This window comes from Saccostrea cucullata, unplaced genomic scaffold, assembly GCF_032062105.1.
Source record: "Saccostrea cucullata isolate Sc308-1 unplaced genomic scaffold, CSIRO_AGI_Scuc_v1 ctg387, whole genome shotgun sequence".
In the NCBI taxonomy this organism is placed as follows: Eukaryota; Metazoa; Mollusca; class Bivalvia; order Ostreida; family Ostreidae; genus Saccostrea; species Saccostrea cuccullata.
Window position 1 is genome coordinate 265,188 of NW_026927209.1, and position 8,657 is coordinate 273,844.

Consider the following 8,657-nt stretch of genomic DNA (forward strand, 5'->3'; position numbering starts at 1 on the left):
GACTATTTACAGGTCAACAAACTTTTCCAGCTCACATAGTTTTTCGCACAAATTAAGGTCACATGATTATTATACCTAAAGAGTCCATAATTGTTTTATTATATAGTCGGGATTTGAATGAATAAGACATTGAAGGCTGTATGACGACACCATTTTCATTTGCGATATTCCATTGTTGAAAATAAAAAGATTCTCCATATTACTGTTTGTAACCTCCGTGTTTTCCTTTCCGAGTTTCACAATGTGTAAGACGTCCAAATGTTAAAAAATAATTCTGAAAAAGGTTTGAATAATTGTTTTTCTGCTCAGATACGTAGTGTCTTCCCACAAATTTTTATTTAAATAGAAAATTTGGTGTTATGACTATTTTGACAGATACATTTTATATAAAGCAATATTGTAATAGTCACCTCATTATGTATTTGTATAGTTTATAGTTATATGTTTCAGTGTAATAAACGGGTTTAGCGACAGTCTCAAATAAATGTAGTGTTCTTAGAAATGTAATTTGAAATTTAGCGCCATTATATTCATTGTGCGCTCTTTAATATAAGGAGGTAAAAATGTTATTTGTTTATATCGAAAAGCGCTGGAAAAGTAAAATGACTTTAGAGATAAAATTGTAAGTACACAAGCTTTTGATTGTTATGATGATGGGAAGTTTCTAGTATGCCGGTCCCCAGAATCACGCGATTGCGCATGAGCAGTTATTTCCCTTTGCCGTTGCTATGCAGAATGTAAACAAACCGCAATTTCCCACTCGCTTCAAGAAAACGCATCCGATCGAGTGATTAGGGTTAGGGGGAAGTTTCTAGTATGCCGGTCCCCAGAATCACGCGATTGCGCATGAGCAGTTATTTCCCTTGCCGTTGCTATGCAGAATGTAAACAAACCGCAATTTCCCACTCGCTTCAACAAAACGCATCCGATCGAGTGATTAGGGTTAGGTTATATAGTTTTTAAAATTGGGTTGTTTTAGAAATCCACTCTGTAATCTTTCTGACTTTGGGCTAATTTATGTAATTTTTGCTTTATACAAAAGGCACTATGAGTGCCTTTTGTGACCAAAAACTTGCATGAATCAGCCTGTCGAATCGTGCCGATATCTTACACTTTGGTTTAGTTCATGAAATTTTTGCTTTACAAAGGAAAGTTTAAGAAATGAAAGTTTGGGTAAATCAACTCTATTGTTGAAACATGACGATTTTCAGCGCTGAGTTTAGGCAAGTTATTGTAAAAGCGACTTACCGTTAACTGCAGCTCGATATCCTGACCTCCTAATCATGTCCAAATATTCAGAATTCCTTTCAAATCGATAATGATGCACAATTCAATCCATCGATGACTAGTAATTAGCTAACATTTGTTAGATCCCTGTATTTCTTACAAAAATCACGCAATTTTAATAGCATTGCACTTTGAGTCCTATCAGGCATTTCTTCATTACGTCAAAACACAAGTGACGCATCTCATGAATATTTATGAGATTACGTCAAAAATTGATCATGTGACTACATTCCTAAACAACGCAAGATGGAGATTTACTTCCTAAACAAGTACGTTATTTTACGAAATCTTTTAATTCTCATTTAAAAAACTGTGTTTAAAAACCAGTTTTTTAAACCCAATTTTTCACAAGGAACACGAATTTGGGGTCAAATTTGCAATTTGTGGCTTCTTTTTCAATTTTGTCGATCGCTCACGCGATCGTCTATATATTGTACACCGCCTTCGGCGGCACCTATTTTAGCGCCATATTTATGGGGACCGGTATACTAGAAGTGTTCCTTATTTATGTAATTTTTGCTTACAAAAGGCACTACTTTGAGTGCCTTTTGTGACCAAAAACTTGCATGAATCAGCCTGTCGAATCGTGTCGATATCTTACACTTTGGTTTAGTTCATGAAATTTTTGCTTTACAAAGAACAGGATTCCAAATTTTATAAATGAAAGTTTGGGTAAATCAACTCAAATATCGAAACATGACGATTTTCAGCGCTGAGTTTAGGCAAGTTATTGTAAAAGCGACTTACCGTTAACTGCAGGCAGTGCAGCTCGATATCCTGACCTCCTAATGTCCAAATATTCAGAATATTTTTCCTTTCAAATCGATGATGATGCACAATTCAATCCATCGATGACTAGTAATTAGCTAACATTTGTTAAATCCCTGTATTTCTCACAAAAATCTCGCAATTTTAATATCATTGCACTTTGAGTCTTATCGGGCATTTCTTCATTACGTCAAAACACAAGTGACGCATTTCATGAATATTTATGAGATTACGTCAAAAATTGATCATGTGACCACATTCCTAAACAACGCAAGATGGAGTTTTACTTCCTAAACAAGTAGGTTATTTTACGAAATCTTTTAATTCTCATTTAAAAAACTGTGTTTAAAAACCAGTTTTTTTAACCCAATTTTTCACAAGGAACACGAATTTGGAGTCAAATTTGCAATTTGTGGCTTCTTTTTCGATTTCGTCGATCGCTCACGCGATCCTCTATATATTGTACACCGCCTTCGGCGGCACCTATTTTAGCGCCATATTTACAGGGACCGGTATACTAGAAGTGTTCCTTTATATTTAAATGATTTTAGTTCGGACTAGTTTCCACTTCAATGACCTATGATTAAATTTAAAAGAAAAGTGTAAAATAGATAATGCTTTATTTCCAAATTTTCTCTGTTTTTAGTAATATTAATGCCACGAGGCTGTCTGCTGTAACATTTGTAGTTTAGATTTATATAATATCTATGCAGGTTTAGATTTTCATTTTACAGAGGGATTTTTCCTAATTTGTTTAATCCTCTGTACAGTCACCAGGATTAACTTTAAAACGTATTTTTATAATATATAATAGAGGTAATAATTTGTAACTTTAAAGTATAGATTTTGCAAACAGATTCATAAAAGTTAGAGGAATCCCACCATAAACTGTATGTGATACTGTACAATTTTTAAACTCATGATGTAGTTCAACAAAATAAAGTGAATACATTCAGTACATGTACGGTAATACGAGGGGCGTTCAATAAATAATGTCATTGGGGCTCAGAAAGAAGCAGACGACGCTTTTCAATAATTTAGTCTTCATGATTTTACTTATTAATCTATTTTAATTCAAACACATGTCTGTAACATTTTAAATCCATTTTCCGATTGTTTTTAGAACTCATTTTTGGGTATGACCCTTAGTATACTGGAAAATGGCAGATCCAATGATTTCCTGGACTTCTTTTTTCCTTCTGAAAGGTGTTTTATTCAAGTTTGTAAATAGAAACAAGTCAAAAGGTCAAAGATCTGGCAAATATTGTTAATGTGAAAAACATTAACTTTCTCTTTATCCCGTAAACCCCTTTACTCTTTAGGGCATGCGGATTTAAACGCTGTCATGAAGAAATTCAATGTAGTGGATTCCTGATTCTGGGTCCTTTCTCTGATAGACCTTTCGATTTCTTTGCAAAAAAGCTGCTTTCTAGTCACCTCCAGATATTAAACTGTCTCCCCGAATACGAATTTGAACAATAATACCACTAATATTAAAGAAAATTGCATATAAATCTGTTTTTGTGCTCTTGCATACCTTTGTTCTTGACAGACCTTCGCCGTTTTTATCAAGTACATCTTATGGTAAATTTTGTTTTAATGGTTTTAAGCAATAGATTCATGTTCAAATATCTGTTTGAATATAAAACAAACGTGGATTATTACAATTACTGATATTTTAAAATAATTGTTATGACTTTTGTACACGCTGTCGTTTTCACTAATTTTTCAAAATACAGGGTGACCTTAGAGTACCAAGCTTAATTACTGTCAAACGTTTCTTAAAAACAGTGTAAACTACTCCCGATATGATGTCTATCAAATTTGTTATGTGTCTCAGAGTCAATCATACAACATCAAATATTATTTGTTGAAAGTTGGCAAACAGTACATAAGTTGTTATATTTTTTGTTGGCAAGGAGGGTACCCATTTTTGATGCCCATTATATAAATTTTTATCTTTGAAATCCACCTGCTAATTTGTCTTTAAAACAGGCATCGGTTGCTGTAAATGTCACATATTTCAGTGAATATTTCTTTGGGATTTTAACAAGTTTTACAGCAGCTTTAATGTTGCTTTTATTTTCACTCTTGTTTACTGATTCTTTACCATTCATTTATAATGCAGTGTCTCGAATAGCCCTTGTTTCCCAGCTTCTCACGATAAAACTATGTGATGAAAAGTGATCACATAAACTGTTATAAATTCATTAAAGATTCAATAATGAGAGAAAGTCAAGCTTTATGTCATATGACTACTATGTTGTATGTAATCGAGCTAATGACATTATTTATTGAACGCCCCTCGTAGGATAAACTTGCTATTTTGCTTTTTGTCTTATTGGCTAACAAAGATCAGTGTAAACATGTATGCATTTTTAATTGCCATCGTATGCAGCCAGTTGCGTCTTGTTCAAGGATCATGACAATTCCGTTGTTTTTATGTCAATACAACAAAGGTGTTCTTTCACAAGGATCTGCAGTAAGCAAAATTCACTCTGTATTTTCAGATTTTGAAGCACGTCTTATGGTGTGATATGTCCGTTCCTCTTTACCGTCTCCTTCTGGTAGTTCTTTTTCTGAAAAGAACAAAATATTTTAATACAATAACAATGAAAATACATGTTTTAATTCTTTCTTACACTACAAAAATAGTATGACTATGTCTATATGAATATAAGACACTTTTGAGATACCTTTTTTATATAATGTCATGAATTTTTAAAATTAAATGCATATAAAGTCAGCCTCATTAATCTGGGCACTTTTGCTCCCAAGGAAATTATTTGGATTAATGAATTGTCTTAATTAAACAAACTGGTATATAAGGATAAAGATCAAATACTTTAGTTTCTAAATGTAGGCCACACTCTAAGGCCAAGACCATGGGGTTAAAGGAAAAGAAATAAACATGAAATATAAAGACTCAGCACAAACTGTTCAAGAGTTAATACCAAAGGATCAAGTTTTTGTGGAAATAAAAAACTACATGTACCTGTCAGTGACACATCAATGCATATACAACTAGCAACCTAACTATTATATGTGGAATTAAAATACTTTTCTTTTTACATCTTATTCCATTTTTTTAATTCAGTTTTGTCCCTAATTACCTTATTGATATAAATCCAATATTCTTTTGTAACACTGCAGATGTCACATGATTAGCCAAGGATCCTATATTTCCATGGGATCTGTAACATGATGAAAATAAAATAAAGTAAATAGCTTGATCTATTTTTTTTTTAAATGTAGAATTTATTAACAATTTTGATTTATTTTGCAAATTTAGCTATGATAATGTGAAGAGGTCAATATTGTTAAAAAACCATGTCAATTACAAGTTTTTTAACAATACTGACTTCTTCATATTATCATATATACCAATTCTTTGGTGCTTTAGTTGAAACAATTTCATTCAAGTTAGAAAACATCTTTACATTTTACAATTGTATTGGTTATTCAGTTTTGAATTCAATTTACAACATGACTTTTTATATGTTTATACACAAATATTTAACCATACATGTATTTAAGTCAATAGAACACCTACATGTAAGTAGTGATGCAGGGATCCCCGGTTAGATTCTCAGACCAGCCATACATGTTCCTCGTTTCCTGACACACAAGTATGCCACTTTATGTTCAGTTTGCTGTAGCAGATCTGGCTTGAACTTTCCTGAAATATTAATTAATATGATCTTTGAGAAATTATTGACTTAAGAAAATGCTTCTATATGTATACAATAATACTGTATGTACATTATGGTGTTTAAATTAAAAATACAAGGAATAAAAATCATAAATTTAAATTTTTAATACATGTATTATAAAACACCTCCTTTTTACCACTCCCTTGAAAAAAATTTCTGGATTTTCCCTGATACATGTGCAAGTGTAAATTCAGGGACCTATATACTAAGTTAGTATATAGGTCCCTGGTAAATTGAAAGAAAAAATACAAACCAATGGCTATTTTGGAGTTAAAGCCAGCATTTTTTATTTTTAGGTTTACAAACCCGCCGCTCAAGTTTTTGAATTTTCAGAAAAAAAATAAAATTGAGAAAAACAGATTTTTTTCCTTCCGATGTCAAATTTGAGTGGGGATCGAGATTTCAAATTTACAAACTCGTACTTCCGGTTTTAGATGAACATGGCGGGTAATGAAGGTAGATTTGCAAAGTCCATAGCAGCACCAAAGCTTTGTTTAATGTTAATATTTAATAATTATTTATCTATAGGAGTGTCATTCAAAACTTTACACAAGTTCATAGGACAAATAAAATGCTGATGACTTTATTGCACAATGACATGCTGGTGAGATAATTATGTATCCGTATTCAAAAGTATCTGTAAATTATTTTCCTCCCACAGGTTTAAAACTGTCCATGGTAGCTTTTGTCAGAGACATTGTTTAAGTTTCTGTTATAGCTTACAGTCTTATAAGCATCATTCTTCAGAAAAGGGTGGCTTACATGTATGCATCAGATGTAATGAATAAAACTATGGGAGAAGTTAAGTCCATTTGAGGAAGAAATAAACAATAGCCTAAAGAAATAAAATACTTCAACTGTTAAAAACAAGTATTATACACAAATATATACAGGTATGTAGTATCGTTTGTGGCAGCCAGAAAAATTAATTTACACTTAATCCAAAAAATTTCACCCTACTCCCCAATACTCCTTGTCTGTTTTATGAAAGGAATTATTATTTTAGGTCTCAAGTATATTTTAGAACAATTTCTACACATTTACCAAAACATATTAAAAATAAAAATGAAGATATACTGAAAGAGTTTTGAAAAATTGATTTTTTTAAATATCTGTATTTTGTCCAACATAACAAAATATATATATCACTGACCCCAATTTGCAACTTGTAGATGATGAAATAAACAAAGGCTCTATTTTCCCCTTTATAATCCTTATGTGTCCAGTGGCATGGAGCCTGTTAAGAAAGCATAAAAAAAGAAAAAAAATTAATGTACAAAAGTCGATAACTTATCCAAAAAGAATAATTTTATTTTTTTTTTATTTCCTCCTCCTACGGGACTTTTTCATTCTGATGTTCGTAAACCTAAAAATAAAAAAATGCTGGCCTAATGTAAAAAGCACCCTTGGCATTCCTCTTTCCAGGTGACACTTGATTTGGTCACATTATTTCAGCAGAGAAAGCTGAATACACTGTCTAGTTCATAGCTTGCTTCACCTGTAGTATTAAATACAGTGTATTTCTTTTATAATCTATGAATATGATATCTGTTTATAATCAGGGCCCTTTTGAGCATAAAACAAATACATACATAAATTTATTACAGGTACATAAATATTGCATAAGGCTAAAAAATAGATTTGTTTCCTGCTACCTGACTGACCCTATTTTTTTGTCACTTGATCCTAAAGTTGTTTCTTTTTTTTTTTTCAATGCAACTTTTTACAATTTGCTCGTTATTTCAAAAAGACAAATTTTAAAGATTTGCAAGTAAATGTCCACTATCATTTATAAAAGGGGTTATAATAATTAAAAAGCATCTGCCATCCAAAGCAGAGAAAGTTTATACATTTCTGCATTTGAACAATTTAAGCGAAAAATGTTTTTCCATTTTTTGATCTGAATAACTAAACACCACCTCGTGTGTTAGGCACAGATAAGTATGATTACTTTCCATTTTTACCAATCCGGCCCTTATCATGTTCTGACACCAGAAATGTCCGGTTTTATTCTTCTATTCTAGAAGTTACAGTCTGGTCATGAAATAAGTTTTAATTTTTAGCTAAACAAAAATACTTTAGGAAGGGAAAAAAATCTATGAAGTTTATTGGTAATTGAAGCTAAATATACTGGTTGTACCAGACCTGTGCGTAAACAAACAAGCACCATAGTCATGATCGATATACTAAATCGTAAATATTCACCTTATGTATCTGACACGGACACAGCATACGAAAAATCTGTTCTCCAAAAATTTTACTTCTTCCGTCATACCAATTAACATCTGTAAGGTCATGGTCTTTAAAATGTCTATACAGAAAACAACATCAGGCACAGATCGATACCGGAGTACCCACGTGGTGCTGCAGCGGACACTGGACAAGGAGTAGTTTCACCAAAATTATGCTCATGCTCGGCTTCAGTCTCACTTCTATTTTGATTCTCATGAAGATGCTTCAATTTCGAGAACCGTAAAGATTTAATACGTATGGAAACTTTGTCTTTTAAGTCAAGGAAATTTCTCGATCGCTTCGTCGGCCATCTTGTAGCATAGACAATATTGTGTAAATGGAGACTTTTTTTTGACGGCGTTCAGGAATCCGGAAAAAAAGCACGTGCAAATATGCGAATTCTTTCTATCACGTGATTGCTATCGGTCTCTACCTTAATCTATTGAAGTCGTCAAAATGCGTCCGGCGACGTCACTTCCGGTCATACCGGAAGTCATCAGAAAATGCATATTTTTGCTGTTCTTGACAAGTTTTTGGGTAACATATGTCACTGGAAGCATAAAACTTAATTTTCCATCCGTCAACATCACTTCCGATCAAACCGGAAATAGCCAAAAATAGCTTATTTTTTAAGGTTTTGATGCAAAATTGAAATTA

The 8,657-nt window shown here is 32.4% G+C and overlaps 1 long non-coding RNA gene across 2 annotated transcripts; it reads right to left on the bottom strand.

Annotated features, from left to right (window-relative positions):
- Positions 1 to 4,371: 4,371 nt before the first annotated feature.
- Positions 4,372 to 8,320, bottom strand: LOC134273717 (uncharacterized). 2 transcript variants are annotated; one of them, XR_009993478.1, is made up of 4 exons: positions 7,974 to 8,320; positions 5,609 to 5,734; positions 5,169 to 5,249; positions 4,372 to 4,634 (listed from the first exon to the last, which is right to left on the bottom strand). It is a non-coding gene; the product is annotated as an uncharacterized LOC134273717 (long non-coding RNA). The 2 variants fall into 2 exon arrangements; XR_009993479.1 differs by lacking the exon at positions 7,974 to 8,320 and adding an exon at positions 6,022 to 6,042.
- Between the last annotated feature and the right edge of the window lie 337 nt (positions 8,321 to 8,657).